This window comes from Papaver somniferum, chromosome 3, assembly GCF_003573695.1.
Source record: "Papaver somniferum cultivar HN1 chromosome 3, ASM357369v1, whole genome shotgun sequence".
In the NCBI taxonomy this organism is placed as follows: Eukaryota; Viridiplantae; Streptophyta; class Magnoliopsida; order Ranunculales; family Papaveraceae; genus Papaver; species Papaver somniferum.
The window spans coordinates 212359857-212383661 of record NC_039360.1 but is presented as its reverse complement, the minus strand read 5'-3'; the positions used below and the strand labels follow the sequence as shown (position 1 = coordinate 212383661).

Genomic DNA, 23805 nt, shown 5'->3' with positions numbered 1-23805 from the left:
TTACACCTTCATCTTCAATTGGTTCTTCTTAAGGGTGCACAGGAACCGAGTCGGACCGACGGGCCGTCCCGGAACCGGTGGAATCGTACCTGTTTTTGTACCGAACCGAGGAAGGGGGTACAGGTACCCGTCCAAAAAATAGGAACCGGGGATAAGCAGGTACAGGTACACGGTCCTGCCCTAATCCCATACCGTCCCGGACCGAATGTACCGAAGAATTATAACCATTGAATTTAGGGGTAGTAGACTACTGATAGCCATTAGATCTATGGGTGGTATATATAGAAAAACTTGGCTAGGGTTTCCCATTTTCTTTTCTTTTTTTCCGTCTTCTCTCTCTGAGAAAGAGAATAACTAAACTCCATTAGAGTTACAGGGAAGTTTTCTTCTCTTCTCCATACTTCAACTCCAAGAACACCACCAGTTACACTTACAAGTTACATCACCTCTCGATCCAGAAGAAGAAGAAGAAAAAATCAGTGATTGTGTTTCTACTGTAAGTTTTTTTTCCCGTTTTTCTTCTTCAATTTTAATCAATTTGTATTCGTTATTGTGTTTAAATCGTTTGATTTGGACTACTGGATTATTTGATTTTTGTTAATTTGAGTTTTATTTTGATTTTTGATGACCAATTGGTTGGAACTGGATTAACTTAATTTAGGATTTCACAGGGTAAGTTATCTCGCCAAGGAGAAGATGAAGGGAAAAGATTCAAGGAACAATCCAACTCAGAAATTGTTAACCAAGGGTAAGTTCATCAAAATCTTTGCTTTTAATCCTGTGAAATCTTCTTATGTTTCATGAATTTCCAAGGGTAAGTTGTTGATGGGTTCTTTTCAATTGAATCAATTCTATGACCAAATACTTTGCATAAGGGTTTTGCTTGATTTTGCTTATAAGTTACGAATCAGTTATAATGGTGTTGTGATTACTTGATTGGTTCTTTTCAATGAATCAATTTAAGCTTCATTTAACCCTAGTGGTTTAATCATCATACAATATCACCTCCCTGTTTATCTACATAATGAGTATTATTGAATTAAAATGGGTTGTTTTATTTACTTAGGGTATTGATGTTTTAAATCTCTTGGTTGGTATATTATGAAACTTAATCAAAGTGAGGGAATGATGTATATAACCCATTCATGGATTTCTTTTCTTATTTGTACTTTAAATGAAATGACATATTTTATGCTAGTGAGACATAGTTTGGTTGCTTTGTTTAGCTGTACAATACAACAAAGCTTAGTTGTCTAGTGACATGGAAGCTGTAGTATTTGGTTGAACTGTATATGACTTTGTTTGGTGTTCTCTAGTTACATGGAAGTTGTGGCATTTGGTTGAGCTGCTTGAGCATATAGTTATTGATTTTGAGAATATTGGAATTGAAACAATTGATTGCTCTGCCTCTAATTGATTTCAGTAATAGATATAGACTAATAATTACTAACTGTTGTTATTACTTGCTTTTGCAGCGGTACTTGGTCCTATCAACAATAATGCCACCACCAGTGCTGCTGTCATGGAATAGATTTTCAAGACTTTGTTTTTGCCTTTTGCCACCGGTGCTAGTGTGCTACTGCTACTTGTTAGATTAGTTGTTACTTTGCTACTTGTTACATACTGCCAGTCTTTGACTCTTTTGCTACTTGTTACTTTTTCAATTTTCAAGACTTGGTATTTGAGACTTTTCTTTGCTGGTATTAATTTTATTGCTACTTGTTGTCATGTACTGTCCTTTAAGATATTTCTTAATATATTGTTACTCAGTAAAACAGATTTTTAGCATGATTTTTTTTGGTCTGGTACCGAGACTAGTACCGGAACCGTACCTGGTACCGCATGTGTACCGAATGGTACCGGAACCGAGGTACAGGGTACAGGTAGCGGTCCAAAATTTTGGAACCGAGGTTAGGGAGGTACATGTACTCGGCCACGGCAAGAACCGAGCCGAACCATACTGTGTGCACCCTTAGTTCTCCTTCTTTAATTCATGGATTGGAAGAGGATTTAGAACACCTGACGTTTGTTTTTATCTTTGTACGATCCATTATATGGTTCAATTTAATCGATGATCGAATTTTCACGAATCGATAATTAATTACGATGATGGAAAAAATAATTATGAGAGAAAAGAAAGGTGGTTTGGCTAGAGGAAGAATAAGAGATGTTTAGGACAATTTATTTTTTGATTTTAGATTCAAGGATATATAGGTAATTGAACTACCAAATAGACACCCCTTATAAGGTCACCTAGGATAGGAAAACTATTTTGTATGTCTTGAAAGTTTTTGGTACGCCTAAAAACAGCCTTCATCTTTTTCTACGATGCTATATCTCTTTGATATATGAAGCCCATCCAATTAAAACACACAAAACTCAACTTTATAATCCCTGATATTTAAACTGTTTTCCACATACATGTTAGCAGCATTACTATAATGCATCTTATGCTTTTGTGTCATGCAGCATTCTAGTGGTCAGATGGCTTTCCTCTTTGTTTACTGGAATCAATGTCTCAATTAGGTTATATATTAATTAAACAGAATTATAAAGTAAGATTACCAAATCTTGCGCAGCATGCACCCATGTAGGACTTATTTTGTGTATTAAAAACTTTGTTTTGATGACCATCACTTTTGTAAGCTCTTATCCGATTCGAGGATTAACTAACGATTAAATAAGTGGCTCACGAGAAACCACGTTGACATCATCAGATTCTTTCCCAGATTTTGCAGTGCAAAAGCAGTAAGTTTAATTCCATTTCCTAAAAGATCAACAATAAATTAAGTAACTCATCACAGGCTTTATCTAATTCAAAAGAACCTGCTGCCTATTTCTAGCTGGATGTCATAATCTATCATGACGCCAAACGGTAAAAATAACGCTTTGGTCATCCATTATTGGGAAGGGTCATCGATATGATCACTCGTCAAGTTAGCTTTTGGACACAAAGGGGACCGCAAGGAAGACATTAGACATCTAGGAGGACTCCGTAGTCAAGATGAAAATAACGAGTAATTTCGGACTTCCTTTGGTTTGAAATTTCGCTACAGTTCGATAAGGCTAACTCTAATGGGCTAGATTGAACTCCTAGATTGACCAAAAGGTGTTGTAAATCAAGAAAAAAGTGTGAGAAAAAAGTTAACACTACTTCTGGATACTTCTCTCTCCTAACAACTGCTCGCAGTCCAAGTAGCAGCGAGATTGAAACGTTGAATACCTCAGCGCTCAAAAAGTGGTCCAAACGCCGAATGTGAGGTCTTCATTTGGAATGTTTGCTATTTGGGAATGGATAGATGGTACTGAAGAAGATGTAGATCTGCCAGATGAGGAACATGAAGTTGTAGCTCTTCGGTATATCTCATTCCTTACGAGTTGACGAGCTCCAAGCACGAATGAATGTTGTCGTGCCATATACTTGAAGCAATCCTCCTACAAGTACAAAGTAGAGAGATTTAGTTAAATATTCAAAAAACTTAAAATGAAATCGCAAATAAATGTGAATGTACTTACCAATGTCAAACCCATCTTGGAAAACTCAAACGGACAAGGTACTTCTGGAACTGGTAGTTGTTGTTCTACGTCGGCTTCATTGGAAAATGTTAAACTAAAATCTATCTCTAGGAGTTGTGATGGGGGCTCATTCTGTGTGTGATAGGTATATGTCTGCGACATCATGTCAGGAGGAGGATGACTAGGAAAAAATTGGTGAGGAACAGCTGAGCTACCCACTGCTATCTCATCGACGTTCTGTGCATGGTATGAATCAGTGACATAAGCTCCAACACTCTTCTTCTTCCACCAAGTGTTATATTGATCCTCAGTGACTGTATAATAGTCGGTGACCTCTACTACAATATCTCTGTCATCAATTGCTTGCAAATTTGGAGGATTTGTCGGGACTACAATCTCACCTAAAATCTTCCTCTGGAATCTCTCTGCCAAGTAACAACTAACTCTTGTGGGTTTTTCAAAGTCAAAAAAGAGAACTCTCGTTTTGGATACATCTAGTGCGTACTCATATTGGTATCCCACAACATACTCACTACCTGCCCATGGTTGCGAAATACATGATTCACTTGTTCTGGTGTCAATCTGTATTCTTGCGCTTTTGACTGAGTGTTTCATAGTATCCTTTTGGCCTTCTTGATGTCCTCTCTTCCTCGATGCAATCCTAATCTTCTTGAAGAGACAAATCTTTGGGAAAATATTATAATGTCCTCCAGGTGTCTGACAAAGCAAGGGTTGCATGTTGCGGAATTAGTAATAGTACCAATACTCAAGTACCATAACCATGTCAACTAAATTCGTACCCCTAGTTGACCAATCGTCGAGATATTTATAGGTATTACCTAATGAAGCTAGACCCAAATCATACTCCCCAACCCTATCTAAGTCAACAAACAACATAACCCAACGTTTATGTACTTTTCCAGTAGAATGCGCTAGAAGAAAGTGACCCAAACACCACAAAAAGAATGCTCCTGTCAATGTCACTACACATCCAATATTATTCTGGTTTTTTCTACTATCAATGTAGTTTTTCAAGACATCTAAGGAACATGTATTAGTCTTACAGTCCAATGGACCATGATTTTTGATATCCAAAAAATATAAATCATCCAAAGCAGGATATGTTAGATCACTACCCAACTGCGGCATAACTATTGATCGTTTACTAGGGTCACCAATGGGAATTCTCGTTAACATGTACCAATCTAAAGGAAGGAGGCCAATTTCAAACTCCGGAAAATGAAAGCTCTTGATACTTTTCCATCATCTCTCAGCCATGGCTTCAACTAAGCCTCTATCCCCATTGGCAAAATCAAGCTCAAAAAAAGCCACAATTGTCACAATATCTTTTTGCTATCGGATTATCTTGCACTACAATTTTGTAATTTGCTTCAATTTATTTCAAACTACCTCTAAAGCTAATTCTGCGAGAATTTTTCGTAACATCTTGACATACATGTCTATCACAATCCTTTGACGAAAATATATCCAACCGGTCTAGCAATTCATCCATACTCGTATTACAATCAATAACAAAGATGAAAAAAATATCATTATCATTCATTTTCATCCATACAAACTAAATCATCATTATCATTCATTTTCATCATACAAACTAAATCATTATTATCATTCATTTTAATCGTACAAATTATAATTATACTTCATTTTCATCATACAACTAATCAAATAGTCATATAAATTTACCTACAAATTTTATCTACAAACTAATCATACAAATTAATTCATTTTCATCACAAAAAAAAATCATTTTTTGTTCATCACACATAATCAAATTAAATCCCCAAAAAAAAAAAATCATCACAAATAATCAATTTAAATCATACACATAACATCTACATCATTTAAATACGAAAGAATCAATCATCAATTTGATTGAAATCGCATCAAAAATCATAAAATTTTAACCTAAAACTTAAATTTCTTACCTCGAATGATTTCGTGGATGGAATCACACCAAACCACCTTCAATCGATCACAAATCCGATGAATAACAAACCCACGGAAGGAATTTGAAGAAAAAAAATTCTACAACTCAAGATCTTGAAGAAGCATTTTCGGGAGAGAAGTGAAAATTATGTGAAGAAATGAAAATGGGGGAGAAATTCTAGCTTCTGTGAAAAATATTAATTCTCTTGAACGCTGATCCGTTCAGCGTCGTCAACCTAGCTGATCGGGTCAAACGCTGCTCGGTTCGGCGTTCACCTGGACGCTGCACTGTTCAGCGTCAAACGCTAAACTGATCAGTGTTTCGCTGCTAAATTCGTCATCCCATAGGACTTAGGAGGTTTCCCATGCTGACGTGGATGGACAATCTAGTAGCTAGATATCTAGCCCATAGGACTTAGCCTAAGAGTTAATTGCATAGATTAGCAAAAAAAATGGAAATAACGTGTTTTTATCGTTTGATTGTAAATTTATTTCATGAAATTGTGCGTTCATTTACCAAAGAGCAACGAAACCATTGAGTTTGACCAACAAAAAGATTACTAATTCTTAACTTTTCGAGGAATGCTCTTCTAAAGTATTTTTTGAACTTAGTTTTCTTGAGGTTTTTTATTTGCATCCCTCACGAGTGAAGAACTGGATTCAATGGAAAGGGCCTAAGAAGGATCTGAAAAGAATAAAATGAAGAAAAACAAAATAAAAAAGACATTGTTAACCTGTTGTTACCTATTGAAGAGGTCGGTCATGAGTTACCCAGAGCTAATGGTGAAAACCTATTCGGATATGAAGACTGCGTTGTTGCTAAAATTTGGCGTCCCTGGGTTATAGTTATACACAGTTCTTGGTAAAATTGGTTGAGGCTTAGTACACGTGTTCACCAACGTAATCTTACTGTGTAGGATCCTGAATGTGAAGCTAGAATTTTGAAGCTCTATAATCTACATAAATCGATGTCAAATTGCCTACTGGACGAGGAATTGTGGAGGTTCAATAAATTGTACACAAGTTGAGATCATACGATGCAGTCAGAGCTGCTCATCAGGAGGTTGATAGAGATTCCATATCTTCATTTTTGGAGAGGTTTCATCTCCCCATTGCCGAAATGACAATAATTTCAGACGACGTTGTCCATACTTTGGATTTACTCATAGTTGGACATTCGGTAGATGTTGGTTACACCCCAAAGTTTATTGGAAACCCTTGAAAGACTATGGTTTGAATTTGCTTGGATGGAATGGCATGAAATAGAGGTTCGGTTCAAGGTTGCTGCTAAATTTACTAAAGATAGACCCAAATGGAGAATCTAAAAATAAAGAGAAGATATTGAAATTCTTCAGGCTAACAGAGTTGAGGGCATGTTTTAAGGGGAGTGTGAAAAGATCAATTTATTTATTCCCCGGCAAAATCAAGTGGACTGCTACGGTGCTCTTGATGATTGTACTTGGTACGAGGATATTTTCGGATAAAATAGGGAACTTGTTGGATGTCAAATACCTTCAATTGTTTGAAAATGGCCACCGCATTAGTAGGAATTCATATAACACTGCTTGCATTGGTTTTTTAATCAATACTTTGAGATAAATCTCTCAAAAGAAGTATCAAAAAATGGGTGGTAATACAACTCTTCTCTGAGTAAGAAATATTTGACCCCCTTAACAATTGTATTGTGGTCTTATATTGTTTAAACCTTGATTTAGTCAAGATTAAGATAGTCTTGATTAGTAGTTTTAGATTTAGTTACTTATACGTGGTTGGTAATTATGTAATATGTGTACTAATTAATTACCTTTGAACATAGGTTTGAATATACGAATATTTTCCAGTATTTGGAAAGAGGGTCGTGACAAAGAAAAATAGAAAATAAAGTGGGCTGCAGGAGTGCCTACTGTAATACGGTACCAAGAAGAGGGAGTGTCCTCGCACCACCAATCTCAAGACTTTCTGCGCATTACGGTATCGTTGGATCACTTGAAGTGGTACAACATAAGAAATCCAAATTGACCCTTGTGTCGATGTGAGATATGCTTATGAAAAAGAAACAATGTCTCTGTACCATGGACCCTTGTTTTATTGTGGTGGGTACATACTCTACAATCCGAATAGATTCATGTAACTTGCTTACCACCAGGACAAAGTATATATTGAGTTTGAAGTTGATGTGAAGAAAATTTAAAATAAAAAAATAAAAAACAAATATGTGTAAGTGTCTGGTTTGGTACAATCAGGAAGTAAAGTCAAAGGAATGGGTTGAGAGGGGCAATACTTCTATAAGTTACATGGATGTGAAAGGATAAGCAGAGGAATGGTTCAGCTCGGACTCTTCTCTAAAGTTTTTCCTCTTCAATTGTTGGTTTGGGGACCTGGGTGAGAGGGCTCTTTTTTCTCCTGAGATCTGTCCGGCTGAATATATTTTATAGTCCGAGCTGGGGAAGCTCGAGATATCTTGTTCTCTTATGACGAATTTGCCATCTCTTGTATAAAATTCATCTAGGAATTTGAGAATGTGTCATGTGAAGGAATCTCGGACCTCCCCTTGAACAAGGGCGTTTCTGAACAGTCTGCAAAAGACTTTTTCATATACTTTATCAACTGGGTGTTGTTGCTTAAAGCGTCTGAGGGAATCGGTAACGCTTTCATCACTTCCTTGATTGATTTTACAAATACCATCTAAAAACTCTCTTTGTTTGATGTTATAGGAGTAGTTCTGGATGAAAAATGATTTTAACTCCTCAAATGTGTTGACTGAGTTTGATGGGAGACATATGAACCATGTCAAGGCGTCTTCCGGTAAACTTTTTGGAAAAAACCTCATCATTATCCGTGTGTTGTCGAGATACATAGCCATCATTTTGTCATAGTGAAATATGTGTTCGCTTGGGTCTGAGTCCCCTTTGAAGCTTATGAATGATGGAAAATGAAATTTTCCGGGTAGTAGACAATCACAAATTTCCTTTGATAATGGGAATTTCTTTGAAGATATAAGTTGGGTTATCCTTTTATTTTCTAAACATTAGTTTTATCCTTTACCTCTTGAGCTTTCATCATTCTTTCAATTTCTAATTCTATAGACTCATGAACCGGATCAACCGTGACAGCAGATGGAGACTCAAAAACTATTTATCTTGAGTTTTTTAGTATCTTGGAGAGGAAAGAATCTAATTAGACGATATCTCTTACGTCCGCTAGTTTAAAGACTTCTTTGGGATCAAGAAGCGTCTACTAGTACCGTTGGTGGAAAATTAGAATTGGATTGTTATTTTAGTTTTCAATTATTGATTTGATTCACTAACGTTGGTGAGATATTGATTTGCACCTGGTTTAATTATTCTTGAGAGCCTTCCCTTATGACGTAAGGTCACTCAAAATATATCAAGAGTTTAACATTGACTTCTGATCATCTATTTTTAACAGACTCCTTTCTGTGCATGATCGATCATAAGTCAAGTTTCAAGTTTGTTGTTGTGCAGGTACAGAAGACTATTGAATATTAAAGACAAGAAGATTTTTCTTATTGGTTTTGTATCTTCGTGATTTTCTTCGTGCACAAACTTGATCGGCTGGGATCCGACTAGATCTAGTTTATATTTTGATAAAATTATTATTGACTAGTTATATTCAGATCGACAAGCTATCATTTGGTGGTACTTTTCAGTATCTGAATCTGGTGGTTCTTTATAACTCGATCTGGTTAAATTATTTAATCCAGATATTGGAAGATCTAAACCCCGACAAAAGAGTTTAACTGATTTTAAACTGGAAAAGCCTTTCTCATGCTTAACTGATTGTTTTCCTGAGATAGGAGAGCGATCACCAAAAAGATTAATCATTTACTATTAGGAAGACAATCGAAAGGGTTGAGTGCTTAAAGTCTTCAGAGAGACTGAAGCAACTTAAGATACTGGACTCTATCTTAGGATTCACGTGCATTGACCAGATTGGTTGTAGGCGCAGGGATACTGAGGAAACTAGGTAAATAGGGTTAGTTTACTTGGTCTCAATTGTACGATATTGGTATTGTCTTTTTATAGCGGCTTAATTCTAAGAGTATTCAAAACTGGACTAGGTCCCGAGGTTTTTCTGCATTTGCGGTTTCCTCGTTAACAAAATTATTGTGTCTGTGTTATTTCTTTTCCGCATTATATTTTGTTATATAATTGAAATATCACAGGTTGTGCGTTAAGATCAATCAATTAGAATATCCAACCTTTGGTTGTTGATTTACGGTCTTTGGTACCATTCAAGTAACTCGTATTATATTTAATCCGGCTCGCAGATTTCTATTTGCTGATTGCGGATTGAATTAAGAGTTAGAGATATTGAGCTCTTTGATATACTTTACTCTAGATTGATTCTGACTGTCTAGTTTATTCTCTAGAAAGTATATTGGAGTAATCCCTCTCAGATTTCCAAAGGAATTATTGGGTGTGGTTGTTAGACCCCCGCATTTTCAGCTCCAAGTACTGGTAAGATCAATTTTGTTCCTCCTAATAACCTTCTTCAAGCTGAAAATTTCAACGGGAGTAAAAGTAAAAAACTCTCTCCAGCAGCAGATGACTCAAGAAACCATGTATGTCATCCCTCTAGAACTGGTTAGTTGAGAACAGTTAAAAACATTCATGTCAACTGCTATTATTGCGGAAAGAAAGGTCGCACTGAAAGAAGAAGTCATCTTCGTTTACGGAATGAAAAACTTCATAACATTCTTATCTGGGTGTCTAAAGAAGTAATCAAACCCGCTTATCAGTGTACTTTTAGAAATTCATCTCACAATCAAGAAAAGTGTTGTGATGGGCCAATTCCTGATTATGAATATAACACAACTTCTACTTACAACTGTAAAAAGAACAGTGTTATATGGATAACTGATAATTCTGAAAGGTTTGTAAAGAGAAAGAGGTTTCGAAGGAAGAAGAAAACTTCAAACTCTTCTTTTTTCTTCAAAGATGATCTTGCTCCTAAAACAAGTGTTCCTGATTATATTCGCATCAATAATCGTGTTTCGGAACTCAAGAACAGTATCAACAGTCTCAAGCGCAAGATCAAGAAGGCAATAAAGCAGCTGGTTCAGGTATCTTCTGTCATTCTCTTGTTAATTCTTTTGAAGTTTCTCATAAGGCCTCTGTTTTATGCCAAGTAAGTGAAAAGGACAATATCAATACCCCTAATGAGCTTAATGCTCATCATATTACAACCTGACGAATTCCTTGTGTGTATCCTCTGTAAGACCATGGGATGATACACATAACTCTCAAGAAGATGTTTCTTTCTTGATAAATGGTCTGTGTTGTACTTGTTGTGTTGATCCTCCTTTATGAGCCTCGCTCCGGACACTTGTTGTGTGTTGTCTGTCAGATGTCTTGTTTAAAACTTTATTTTGTTCTTCCTCTATGATAGTTGAATTCCAACTTTGTCTTACACTCTTCGTGAGCCAAATTTTCCTGTCATATGTCCAGAACTTGTTTTCAACATGTTCCTAAACGTTTGCTCCTCTGAATTCCTGGTTTTTGATTTTTGGGTCATAACCTTGAATTTTGTGTACCCGACCTGTTACCATACAGTTACATTATTTGTAACCCTAAATTTTTCTTGTGAAAATCTCTTATATATATATATATCAAGTATCTCTTTTTGATATGTATACTAGTTTGGTAACATCAAGACTTCTCTTGTTTTTTGGTGTGCACAATGGAAGGATGTAATAAGAAATATAAGTTTGATGATGCCAAAGTCTTTGAACTTCACAAAGAACCCATCTCCACTGTTTGCTTTCAATAAATTGATTATGAAAAAGATCTTCCAGTTCAAATGTCTTTTCAGTTGGTTGTAAATCATCTTCAAGATTTTGAGGTCATTTGTGAACAACTTGAAATTGCATCAAAGAACCTTGCATTTCTGAAAACCAAGCTAACGAAAGCATCTGATGAAATCTCCCTTGTACGTTATTTGGTTGTTGATCTTGTATAAGTTTTTCTTGATGTTTTTTGATTGTTTAGGAAACTTCTTATGAGAATTTATTCTTGTATTTTTAAGAAGGATAACTAGAGTTTGGAATAACCATTATCGTGAGTACACATAACTATTGCCAACGTTTTCATCTTGAAGTGTTTCAGATTTATTTATTTAAATTCTAAGTTATTTGGAAGATGATTTTTACAGTATTGATCTTTATGGTTTTATATACTGCAAATTGTTATGGGATATGTTTTTTACGTCCGTGAATCTTGACTATCCCATATTTGTTCAAAAGGTAACTCTATTATATGTCGGTATGAAAGTATTGATAAAAGATAGAATGAACTTTTGACTACAAAAGTTAAGCCTTTTATGTCATTATGCAAATATTGATAGAAGAAAGGATGAGATTTTGTTTACAAATATTAAGTCTATTATATGTCAAATAGTGATGAAAAATATAATGAATCTTTGATTATTCCGCAGTATTGATATTTTCCTGATCCACATCTTTGTGTATGTACTGTGTTGCTTTGTAAGTTCTCTTATGTTGAGCATGACCAATTGAATTGATCATTTTCCTTGTGGTGAATTCAATTGAGATTTTTGGATACAAAGAAATCCTTCTTTATATTTGAGATTCATGTTTCATATGATTTGTTAATGTCCAAAGAAATCCTTCTTTTCTTGTGAAAGTAAAGGTCGCTCTTGTTGTTCTTTCGGGAATGAAATTTTATAGGGGAGAGTTCTTAATTGAACTTGTGCTTAATTGTAAAATCTTTTTGGGGAGTGCGGCTGTAGAATATTATAGGGGTTATCTTGTATCTTTATAAACTCCTTGATAAATGCATTTTGTAATGACCCGTCCCTCCACCGATACTGTCCCCACTTAGCCACTGCGGTCATCCACCGATCCCGCCCGAGCACGCTTAATTGCAGAGTTTTCTACCATCTCTGTAGCCAATTGTGCTGAAAACGCCTCTGTATAATGTAGACGTTCCTTGTCTCATGTGAGAGCAGTATCTGGAATAATCGCCCAGCATACTCCCCCACCCGAGAACAAGCGAACAACCCCTAATTGTATCCCAACTAACACCGATATTGTTTTCACTTACCCATTGCGGTTATCCAGCAGTGTAGGATTTTAAACGGCACTACTGCGGTCATCCAGTAGCAGCTTCTCGGGAGGTCACCCATCCTGTGACTACTTCCGGCCGAGCACGCTTAACTGAGAAGTTTTTTTCCCACAACTCAGTCAAGTGAACCCATCAGGCCTCGGTGTTAGGAAAGAACAAACCATTACCCATAGTCCATTCCATCGGCGAACCACTGCCGAAATCGGGGTATTACAATACCACCACCTTAAATTTGAGCCGTCCTCGGCTCCGGAATATATTTTCAAACCCATATCTCCGACGTTCCCTTCCCCTCATGAGAGCAGTACCTGACATATCCCGTCCAGCGTAATCTCTCACCCTCGGAAGGTGAACCGTCATCGGCTCTAATACCATTTTTAATGACCCGTCCCTCCACCGATACTGTCCCACTCAGCCACTGCGGTCATCCGGCAGTATGGGGTTTTCAACGGGCATCGCTGCGGTAATCCAGCAGAAACTTCCAGGATGGTCACCCATCCCTGGATTACTCCCGCCCGAGCAACGCTTAACTGCACAGTTTTCTGCCAACTCTGGAGCCAATTGTGCTGAAAAGGCCTCGGTATAATGTAGACGCTCCTTGTCTCATGTGAGAGCAGTATCTGGCATAATCGCCCAGCATACTCTCTCACTCGAGCACAAGCGAACGACCCCTAATTGTATCCCAACTAATACCGATATTTTTCCCACTTACCCACTGCGGTTATCCAGCAGTGTAGGATTTTAAACGGCACTACTGCGGTCATCCAGCAGCAGCTTTTCTGGAGGTCACTCATCCTGTGACTACTCCCGGCCGAGCACGCTTAACTGCGAAGTTTTTTTCCCACAACTCAGTTAAGTGAACCCATCAGGCCTCGGTGTTAGAAAAGGACAAACCATTACCTATATTTCATTCCATCGGTGAACCACTGCCGAAATCGGGGTATTACAATACCACCACCTTAAATTGGAGCCGTCCTCGGTTCCGGAATATATTTTCAAGCCCAGATCTCCGTCTTTCCTTTCCCCTCATGAGAGCAGTACCTGACATATCCCGTCCAGCGTACTCTCTCACCCTCGGAAGGTGAACCGTCGTCGGCTCTGATACCATTTGTAATGACTCGTCTCTCCACCGATATTGTTCGCACTTAGCCATTGCGGTCATTCGGAAGTGTAGGGTTTTCAACGGGCATCACTGCGGTAATCCAGCAGAAACTTCCCGGATGGTCACCCATCCCTAGATTGCTCCCGCCCGAGCACGCTTAACTGCAGAGTTTTCTACCAACTCTGGAGCCAATTGTGCTGAAAAGGCCTCGGTATAATGTAGAAGTTCCTTGTCTCATGTGAGAGCAATATCTGGCATAATCGCCCAGCATACTCCCCCACCTGAGCACAAGCGAACGACCCATAATTGTATCCCAACTAACACCGATATTATTCCCACTTACCCGCTGCGGTTATCCAGCAGTGTAGGATTTTAAAAGGCACTCCTGCGGTCATCCAGCAGCAGCTTCCCGGGAGGTCACCCATCCTGTGACTACTTCCGGCCGAGCACGCTTAACTGAGAAGTGTTTTCCACAACTCAGTCAAGTGAACCCATCAGGCCTCGGTGTTAGGAAAGGACAAACCATTACCTATATTCCATTCCATCGGCGAACCACTGCCGAAATCGGGGTATTACACATTTAGTTTCGACTAGGTGATGGCATCTAAACAAGTTGGTATGTTGTTCTCTTTTGGTCATGAAGTATCTCTATGAAAATTTCATGAGGATCCCACTAGTTTTCGTACCTTTACCAATTTATATTGACAAAAGGGGGAGAATTAATGTGTAGTTTACAATACAAATACATATGGTTTACGGATCATTATGTAAGGGGGAGTCGTTTTCATTGTGAGATGAAGTATTGACTAAAGGAGAGTGATAGATATCACCATAGTATTGTTGTCAAAGTTGTGATGCAATTGGACTTTGATGTTGTATAATGATACTATGACACCCTATAACAATGATTGAGAGCAACTGTTTTCTCATTGTTATAGCTTCACATCTTCAACAAATATGATGCTGAGTTAAACACATTTAGAATCATTGGAGTACTTGGAAATGACGAAGATTTCGAGTAATGTTGAAGAACCAAGGAGATCAAGCATTTGGATGAGAAGCTATAAAGTTTATTTATTTTATAATCCATATGTATTGATAGTTTTGTCACTAAAATTGACAATGAGGTAGATTGTTAGAGCACTGCTCGGTCGAACTCGCAAGCGTTGCTATCTCAAGCTTGTTTGTCAATGTTAATGATCAAAACTGTAAGTCTTGATTTCTAGTCTACTTATAGTAATGTCTCGGACTAGGATAGATTGTGTAGTTGAGCATTAGACTTCACGGCGTTCATCAATTGAAGACGTAGAACTACTAAGGAGAGCTTGTGGAACTTCATCAAAAAAAATTATGTGGAGACTAAAGCTCATCTATCACTTGGAAAGTCTATTTCTACTTTATCTCCTATATTGAGACAAAAGTCGTATTGCTATAGTTTTCAATCATGCACATTTGAGATTTCGAGCTGAATTTAACTCGCTTACATATTTCTCGAAATATGTGTTGGTAAGCTTTCGCTTCAGCCAAGTTCATCTTATATTCTTGACGAAAGTCAAAAGATGATCATGTGAAAATCGCCGAGTAACATCTTACATGGTTTGTATGATACAATCATTTGGTGTAGACTTAGAATGTTTTGTTATGATTATTTCAATAACTTGAAAATTGCTTTGATGCTAATAATGTGTGAAAACGGCTATTGTCATCCTCTAAGAAAGTTTCAATGATTGAAATGGAGTTTATAACACTTAACCAACATTGGATTATATACATGTTATGCACTCTTGCATATATGTGATCCATGTCCGGGAACCATAGTATGCATACCCGTATGCGTACCTGTTGGTTTGAGAAGTCCGGGAGCCTAAGTACACATACTCATACGTATACTGGCGTAAGGTTCATGTCTGGAAAATTCTGCTGGGTTTGGAGGTATGCGTACCCGTTCGCATACTGACGAAAACCAAACTTGGCCTGGCTATTCAAGTATGTATACCCGTTTGCATATTTGAGTGGTTAAAGTTCTAAAATCGGTTGTGACATGAAAAATACATTTATATAATAAGGAATGCATTCTTTTCAAACCGTGGATATAATATTCATGAATTGATTCGAGTGAATCAAACCAATTTTGCTTCAATTGAGTTCTTTTATACTTCTATAAGAATATAGCAATTGAACAACTCTTTCACCAGTTTCATTTGAGTCATTTGAACTAGTTATGGTTAAGATGAATAAGGTTGATATGAGAGTGTTCATACAGCTAACCTGGGTTAACTACTGTTAAGCCAACATGGTGTACACGTTTAGGTACGGTTACATAAACCTAAATGAGGGTACATTTCATTTGTGTATAACAAGCTAAGTTCGATCTAACGGTTGAAAGATATTAACTTGAATCTAATCAGGTTTTCATCTAACGGTGAATATTGAATGCTTTGTTACCAAGGTAACATTGACTGCAAACCCTAATTTGAAACCTATATAAAGGAGAACTCTAGCAACTGGGAAACCTAATCCCCACAACTCATGTGTGATACTAGTTACGACTAGAATCGATTCTCCTTTAACCTTAGGTTTTTCACGAAACCCTGTAGGTTAACGGATTGAAGACTTCATTGGGATTGTGAAGCCATACCCAACTATTTTCTCTGTAGTTGCGTGTTCTGATCTTACTTTTACTATCGTGATTGAGTATTATCTTTGCTAAGATTTGCTTGAGATTTATCTCCGATGGATAAGATTAAAACTAGTCACAAACATATTCGTATCATCGTTTGTGATTCCACAATATCTTGTTTCGTTACCATACGATTAAGATTATTGTGAAGTGATTGATATTACTAGGTTGTTCTTCGGGAATATAAGTCCGGTTTATCAATTGGTTCATGTGTACACGTTTAGGTACGGTTACATAAACCTAAATGAGGGTACATTTCATTTGAGTATAACAAGCTAAGTTCGATCTAACGGTTGGAAGATTTTAGCTTGAATCTAATCAAGTTTATATCTTACGGTGAATATTTAATGCTTTGTTACCAAGGTAACATTGATTCCAAACCCAGATTTGAAAACTATATAAAGGAGAACTCTAACAACTGGGAAACCTAATACCCACACCTCATGTGTGATAATATTTACGACAAGAGTCGATTCTCCTTTAACCTTAGGTTTTTCACGAAACCCTGTAGGTTAACGACTTGAATACTTCATTGGGATTGTGAAGCCAGACCCAACTATTTTCTCTGTAGTTGTGTGTTCTGATCTTACTTTTACTATCGTGATTGATTATTATATTTGCTAAGATTGCTTGAGATTTATCTCCGATAAGTAAGATTAAAACTAGTCACAAACATATTCGTCTCATCGTTTGTGATTCCACAATATCTTGTTTCGCTACCATACGATTAAGATTATTGTGAGGTGATTGATAATAGTAGGTTGTTCTTCGGGAATATAAGTCCGATTTATATGCATTTGCGGTTTCCTCGTTAACAATATTTCTGGTGTCTGTGTTATTTCAGTTTCCGCATTATATTGTTTTATCTTTATAATTGAAATAATACAGGTTGTGCGTTAGATCATAAATTAGAGTAATCCAACCTTTGGTTGTTGATTGAAATTGATTGATCCTTGAATATTGGTCTTTGGTATCGTTCAAGTTATTTCTCTTATGTTCAATCGGTCTCGCAAATTCCTATTTGTTGATTGCGGATTGAATTAAGAGATAAAGATATAAACTCTTTGATATATTTTTTTCTAGATTGAGTCTGACTATCTAGTTGATTTTCTTGAAAGTATATTTGAGTTTGTCTATTCAATTGCCAAACGAAATATTGGGTGTGATTGTTAGACCCCCGCTTTTTCAAATTATAATAAACAATTATAATTGCGAAAATAGAAAAGTAAAAGACACAATAAGATTTTATTAACGAGGAAAACTGCAAGTGCAGAAAAACCCCGGGACCTAGTTCAGAATTGAATACTCTCAGAATTAAGACGCTATACAAAATTTAAACCAACTTCTTGTAGTTAAGACCAAGCAACTACCTCTAGTTCACTTAGTTTCCTCAGTATCCATGCGCTTCCGACTTCGAAGGTCACGCACTGGTACAATTCCTTTGGATCGTATTCCAAACAGTAAAAGAACAACAAATCTGTTTGGTAACAACTCTATTGATTCTTTTCAAGATACAGATATCTCAAGTCATACGCAAAGGTCTTCCGTTTAATCTAATAAACTCCTTTGTCCGGTTAGATTAATCTATCCAATAACTACAAAAGCAGTTAAGTTTAGATTCTTACTCAATCAAAATAAATCTCAAAGAGATATATTGAGAATGTCGATCTCACGCAACTAATCAAACGAATAAATGTGATTCTAGTTGGATCCCAGTCGACCAAGTTTTGTGCACACACAAAGATATGAGAACTAATAAGAAATCTTCTTCGTCTTCAAATCTTCTTTAATCTTCAATAAACACCTGCATAACACCACTTGAATCTCTTGTGATCAGTCACACACAGAACGGAGTCTGTTAACATGGATTATCACAAGATGTCTTTAGATCTATAAACAGTTCTAAAGATCCCGTCGATACTTCGATCTAGTTTGAGTGAATCTTATATCAGAAAAGAAGATTCTCAAGAATAAACAAACTAGGTACAATCAAAGTTTCAACAACCGTTAGTCAATCAAATAAATCGAAAACTAATAACACTGCAGTTATCTAGTTTCCCACCAACGGTACTCGTAGAGATTCTTGATCCTACAGAAGTCTTTAAATGAGCGGTCGTAAGAGATTTTACCTAATTAGGGTACTTTCCTCTCTGAATAGACGGCTCCACCAGAAACAACAAGAATGAAGTTTTCCTGGCACTTAGGATAGTTTGCTAGAAATGCAAACTTAGGTATTTATAGACCAAGGATGTTTGGACACCAAGGAATTTCTATTACCGAAAATATTCTCAAGATATGCAATGAATAGCAAAATTCGGTTTTCCTAATTCCAATAAATGCTTGTCCAAAATTTCCAAAATATCTCAATAGAAAATCTCCAATTAGTAAATGCAAATTACTAATTTTTATTCTCTACAGATATGCATTTAATTGCTGGTAATTAAAGCATATAAAACCAAAAACCTTAATTAAAAGATTATCAATTTATTTCGGCACATGATCTCTTTGATTACTAAGGAATATCTTTGAACAATAAATGATAAGAGTTATTGTACGTGTTCAAAGTATGTTGACATATCTTCACTGCAAATCCTTATTCATATTTACATGGATTTACATTCTTGGAATCGGTTATACCGCACTTCCAGACAAGTTTAGAATTGGTTGACTTGTATTCCAAGATAACTATGTGCTTGATCAAATATTAAGTCACATATATGGGTTCAATTTCCCAATCACTAGGATCGGTTATACCTCAATATGGATATACTTGTGATCGGTCGCACAAGTTACCAAGACCGGTTACATCAACTCCAGGATCGGTTACCATATTCCCATGGTATTGCTTGTGATCAGTCACACCAGTTACTAGGATCAGTACACCAATTACCAGGACCGGTTACCAATTACAAGGATCGATTACACAATACTATGTGATCGATCACACTAATTACTAAGATCGGTTACACCAATTACTAGGACCGGTCACATCAGTTACAAATATGGATCATACTATCTCATGGTGATTACTTAGGATCGGTTACACCAATTAATAAAAACTAGCCATACCAAATCATAATCTAGGCATTGTGATTAGTTATACCAAGATACATAACAAAGTTACGGTCGGTTCTACCATCTCACACATATTGGTAATCCAAAGATTTGCAATGAATAGCCGTACCAATAAGCCTAATTATTTCCCTTTCGATTCATAAAACAAGTTCACGAATGTACTTCTTTTAAACGAATGTAAAACATTGTTTCCTAGGATGAAATCTTCACCATAACCTATTCACAAAATCATAATAGTATATACAAGATTATGTCGATGTCATATCTACGAAGTTCAAAAGATAAGTGTTATACTTCGTAGTCTAAATCTTCACCATAACTCAGTCTCTTCAAATGTTTCCATCTAGATGAATAGACTCTTTAGTTGTTTCCTTAGTCTAAAGAGTCTATTCATAAAAGACGGCGCTGCGGCTACGGAGCCGTAGAGAAGAATAGGGTTTGAAGGGTTTTGAAGTTCCATTTTCTTTAATTCGGTTTTGTTTAGCTAGTTTGATTTGAATATGTTTGTGGCTTTTGAGAAAGCCATGTCTAGCTAGAGCCATGTTAGGGTTTAGATGGAAACCAATTTAATTATATACTCTACAATGATATTTCTAATAATGATTTGATTGATTAGTAATTTCTCTTCATATAAAGCTTGGTGTTTAATCGTTTATGTGATTTTCTTGATTATTTATGCTTTTCGATTGATATTTCATGCTTGGGTTAAGTCATTTGACGTGGTATGCTTTAGGATTGATAGGTAATGCTTTAGAATCACTACCCACGAAGCGAAGGAAATTACAATGGAGAAACTAGAATTTAGAATTTAAACATGCCATCTTCCGAGACATGATATTTATTTCGAGATTTGCCTTAAGTTATAAATAGAGATTAGTAGAGTTTTATATGATTGAATTGGTGGAAATCGAAGACCCTAATAACCCTTTAACATTTTGGTTTCGCCTTTATTATTTAAAGTTTCATTTTGTCCGAATTTCCGAAAACTCTCGAAAACATATTATTGTTGATTACTGATTTTTGATATTAATTAGTAGTGGTATTTCACACTCCTCGTGGGAACGACCTGTACTTGCCATTGTTTACGAGTTAGACACTGTGCACTTACAGTATATTTATTGTAGGTTTCATACAAATATAACCATGTCACATCACTAGAGTATTATACAATATGTGCAGTATATACAACTTCACAGTTATGTTTTCAATATAGCACGACTTGAAAGATACGTTAGGAATGAAACAGTTCAAGTCAATATTATTAACCTCAAGAGGAAGGATGATGTCGTCATTGTAGTTCGATTCTTCTTCATATTCTTCAGGTCTTCGAAGTAATACTTGTATGTATCAGCATTCCTAGACTTTCTAGTCTAACATAAACGAAGTTGACTCTAGTATGCAATCAAGCGACTTTAGATGAGTTTTGACACACTAAAATATGACAACCAAACTTGACATATCAAAGCTTGGTGAGTTCAACCGAGCTATGCTCTAACATATGCATATTGGTTTGCTTGGTGTCTGCAAAAGTTAATGTCTTATTGAAGGTATTATAATTTAATCTCTTTGATCTACAAAATATATCTTTATTTTTGGTAGGACATAAACTGAATTCTCTGAAGTTTCTTAATAATCGATGTAGTATGTTGTCATACTTAACATTTTGTATACCAAATTTATGTTGTAATGAGTTTGAAGTCCTTGTAATTAATGTAACATGGTTTTAGTAATTTATTAATGTTAGAGCATTGCTCGGTTGAATCCACCAAGCATTGGTACGTCAAGGTTGGTTGTCATATTTTAGTATCGAAACTCATAAGTCGCTTGATTCGATTACCAGAGTCAACTTCGTTAGTTTAGATTAGGAAGTCTAGAAATGTGGAGGCATACAAGTATTACTCGGAAGACCTGAAGATTCCGAAGACGTATCGACATCGGCGATAACATCACCCTTCCACGTGAGGTTAGTAATACATGACTTTACTTGTTTCGATTTATATATCTTAAGCTTTCAAGTAGTTTCTGATTGAAAACATAACATGCAGAGTTATATATATGAAACTCTAGTATAATTTTGATCATCATGTGGTGATCAAAGTGTCAAGAAACAATATATATCTTGCTAATATAAAGAAAAAAGGTATTTTGGTTGGTCACAAAAGGACAAAATAGCTTGGTGTAACCTTGATAGGGGTAGGATCTATTTACATGGTTATATCGACATAATCTTCACATTTTAGCGCCATTTTTTCTATTGAGTCCAACCGGTAATGAATTTGAAGCTAATATTTGGTGACATGTTCCCCATACAAAACTCTACATTCCTACCAAAAATGAGAGTATCCTAGAATACGAAACCCTCACCATCCACAAATTTTAATTTCAATCATTAATCTTCAACGGCTGATATTCAAAATCGTGGATTTATACATCTCGGAATGCGTCATTTTTGGACTCAGTAAAAAAAATGGCGCTAAAATGTGAAGATTATGTCAATATAACCATGTCAACAGATCCCACCCCTTACTAATATGACCTTAAAAAGGTACAATAAATCAGTGCTCACATATGCAACCTTATATATTCACATATTTACAAAAATGTCATTGTTATAAAAATACATCAAATTTTTTTGGAACTTGATATCTTTCAGATTTTTGTAAAATTAACATATTTGGAAAGCTCTTTGAAATACCTATATAATGAGTATAAATAAGAATATTAAATTTTATTTTACGAAAAACATTATTATTATCAAATTTGGTGTTGTTAAAAGAGTAAAATTCAAGTATGTGCATCGCACATGTGGCATCACTAGTATCAATAGTGATAAGTGCTTTATATTGGTATATTGATTTACGAATTATAATGCTTATCTTTTGAACTTTTTATATTATGACATCGACATAACCTTTGTAACTCGTTACTAGATTTTATAGTGAACATAGGTTTGATTCAATGTAGTCGATTTCGGCCGAAATTCCGGCGATTTTTCCGTTTTCGGTCATGGAGGAGCCGATATTGATATTCTCGCCAAGACGAGTTTCCACCGGAAAACTCACTGGAATTGTTCATTTTCGGCTAAAATTTCGGCCGAAATCTCGGTTTTTTATTTTAATTTTGGTTTAACAGTTTCATGGAGTCTCTAATTCAATTTAAACTCTTCAGTTTTCATCGGTTGCAAGATCAATTGGTGAAAAGAATCAAGAATCTAAGAAATCAAAACACAAAAGAGTAATAATTGGTAAATCAAATTAATTAAAGAATATGATCAATCCCATCATAAAGAAACAAAACCCTGAATTTGGATACACTCTAAAATTACAGTGCATCATTTAGTGATTCAAAAGAAACGAGAAAAGAAATAAACCCCAGTTTCTAAATTATAATGAGCAGAGACTTGTTAAAATGCCCACATCCACACGATACGAGAAGAAACATTCTGTTCCATGAGAGAGTTTTAGTATGAGTGAAAGACAAAGAAATTTTTTCTCGTAAAAGAAGAAAGAGAACTAATAGTATAATCCCCAAAGGGTATACATGTGTTGCGGCTTTATGAGAGTTGATTACAAGAGTTTGACACGTCTCTGACTCTACTCTTTTGTACAAATTTCACAAGTATAAAAAAGAAGCCTAAAATGGTCCCTCCGGAATTCCGGCCGGTTGTCTCGGTGTCTCGGACCCAGGAAAGGCAGTCCGAGATACGAAATCGACCACATTGGTTTGATTCATGACTATAAAACTATGTTTAATTACATAAGTTTAAGAAAGTAGATGTACGAACTTGTTTCGTAGTCAAAAGGAAATCAAAAAAATTGATAGTCCGGTTTTCATTGAAGATCTTAAGGTTCGACCGATCATAACTTATATAAGGAATCAAGGTAGAATAGATCCTAGCTTATGTTGGGAGTCAAGGTAAAACTGATACTAACTTGCTTTAGGTATCTTGGGAGAACCGGTCCTAATAGGCAAAACCGATTCCTATAAGTCACATACACTTTAGGGTTTGTGTGAATTGAAAATTGGGCTTGCAAAATAGGAAAGTTCAAGATGTCGACATAGTGAGTAATCTGAACATGTGTTGAACTCTTATTTCATAATTGTTCAAAGATATTCCTTGATCGAAGCGGATCCGTGAAAAATGCTCGGCTAGAGCTTGAGCCGTGTAGCTATATATCAGGTGATATGAGCCAATAAAGGTGACACATCATCAGTAATATGAACCCTTGGATGTAAAATAAACAATGGCTGAAATAATTTGTCATTTTCCTTTGTCAAACCCATTTGTTCACGGATCCGCTTCGTAAAAAAAAGAAACAAACAAAGCATCTACCGAATATATATACAGTAGAACCTCCATATATTGATACTCGATA

The 23805-nt window shown here is 36.1% G+C and overlaps 1 long non-coding RNA gene across 1 annotated transcript; it reads left to right on the top strand.

Annotated features, from left to right (window-relative positions):
- Positions 1-308: 308 nt before the first annotated feature.
- Positions 309-1728, top strand: LOC113362249. Its single transcript, XR_003365655.1, has 3 exons — positions 309-496; positions 672-748; positions 1476-1728. It is a non-coding gene; the product is annotated as an uncharacterized LOC113362249 (long non-coding RNA).
- The last annotated feature ends 22077 nt before the right edge of the window (positions 1729-23805 follow it).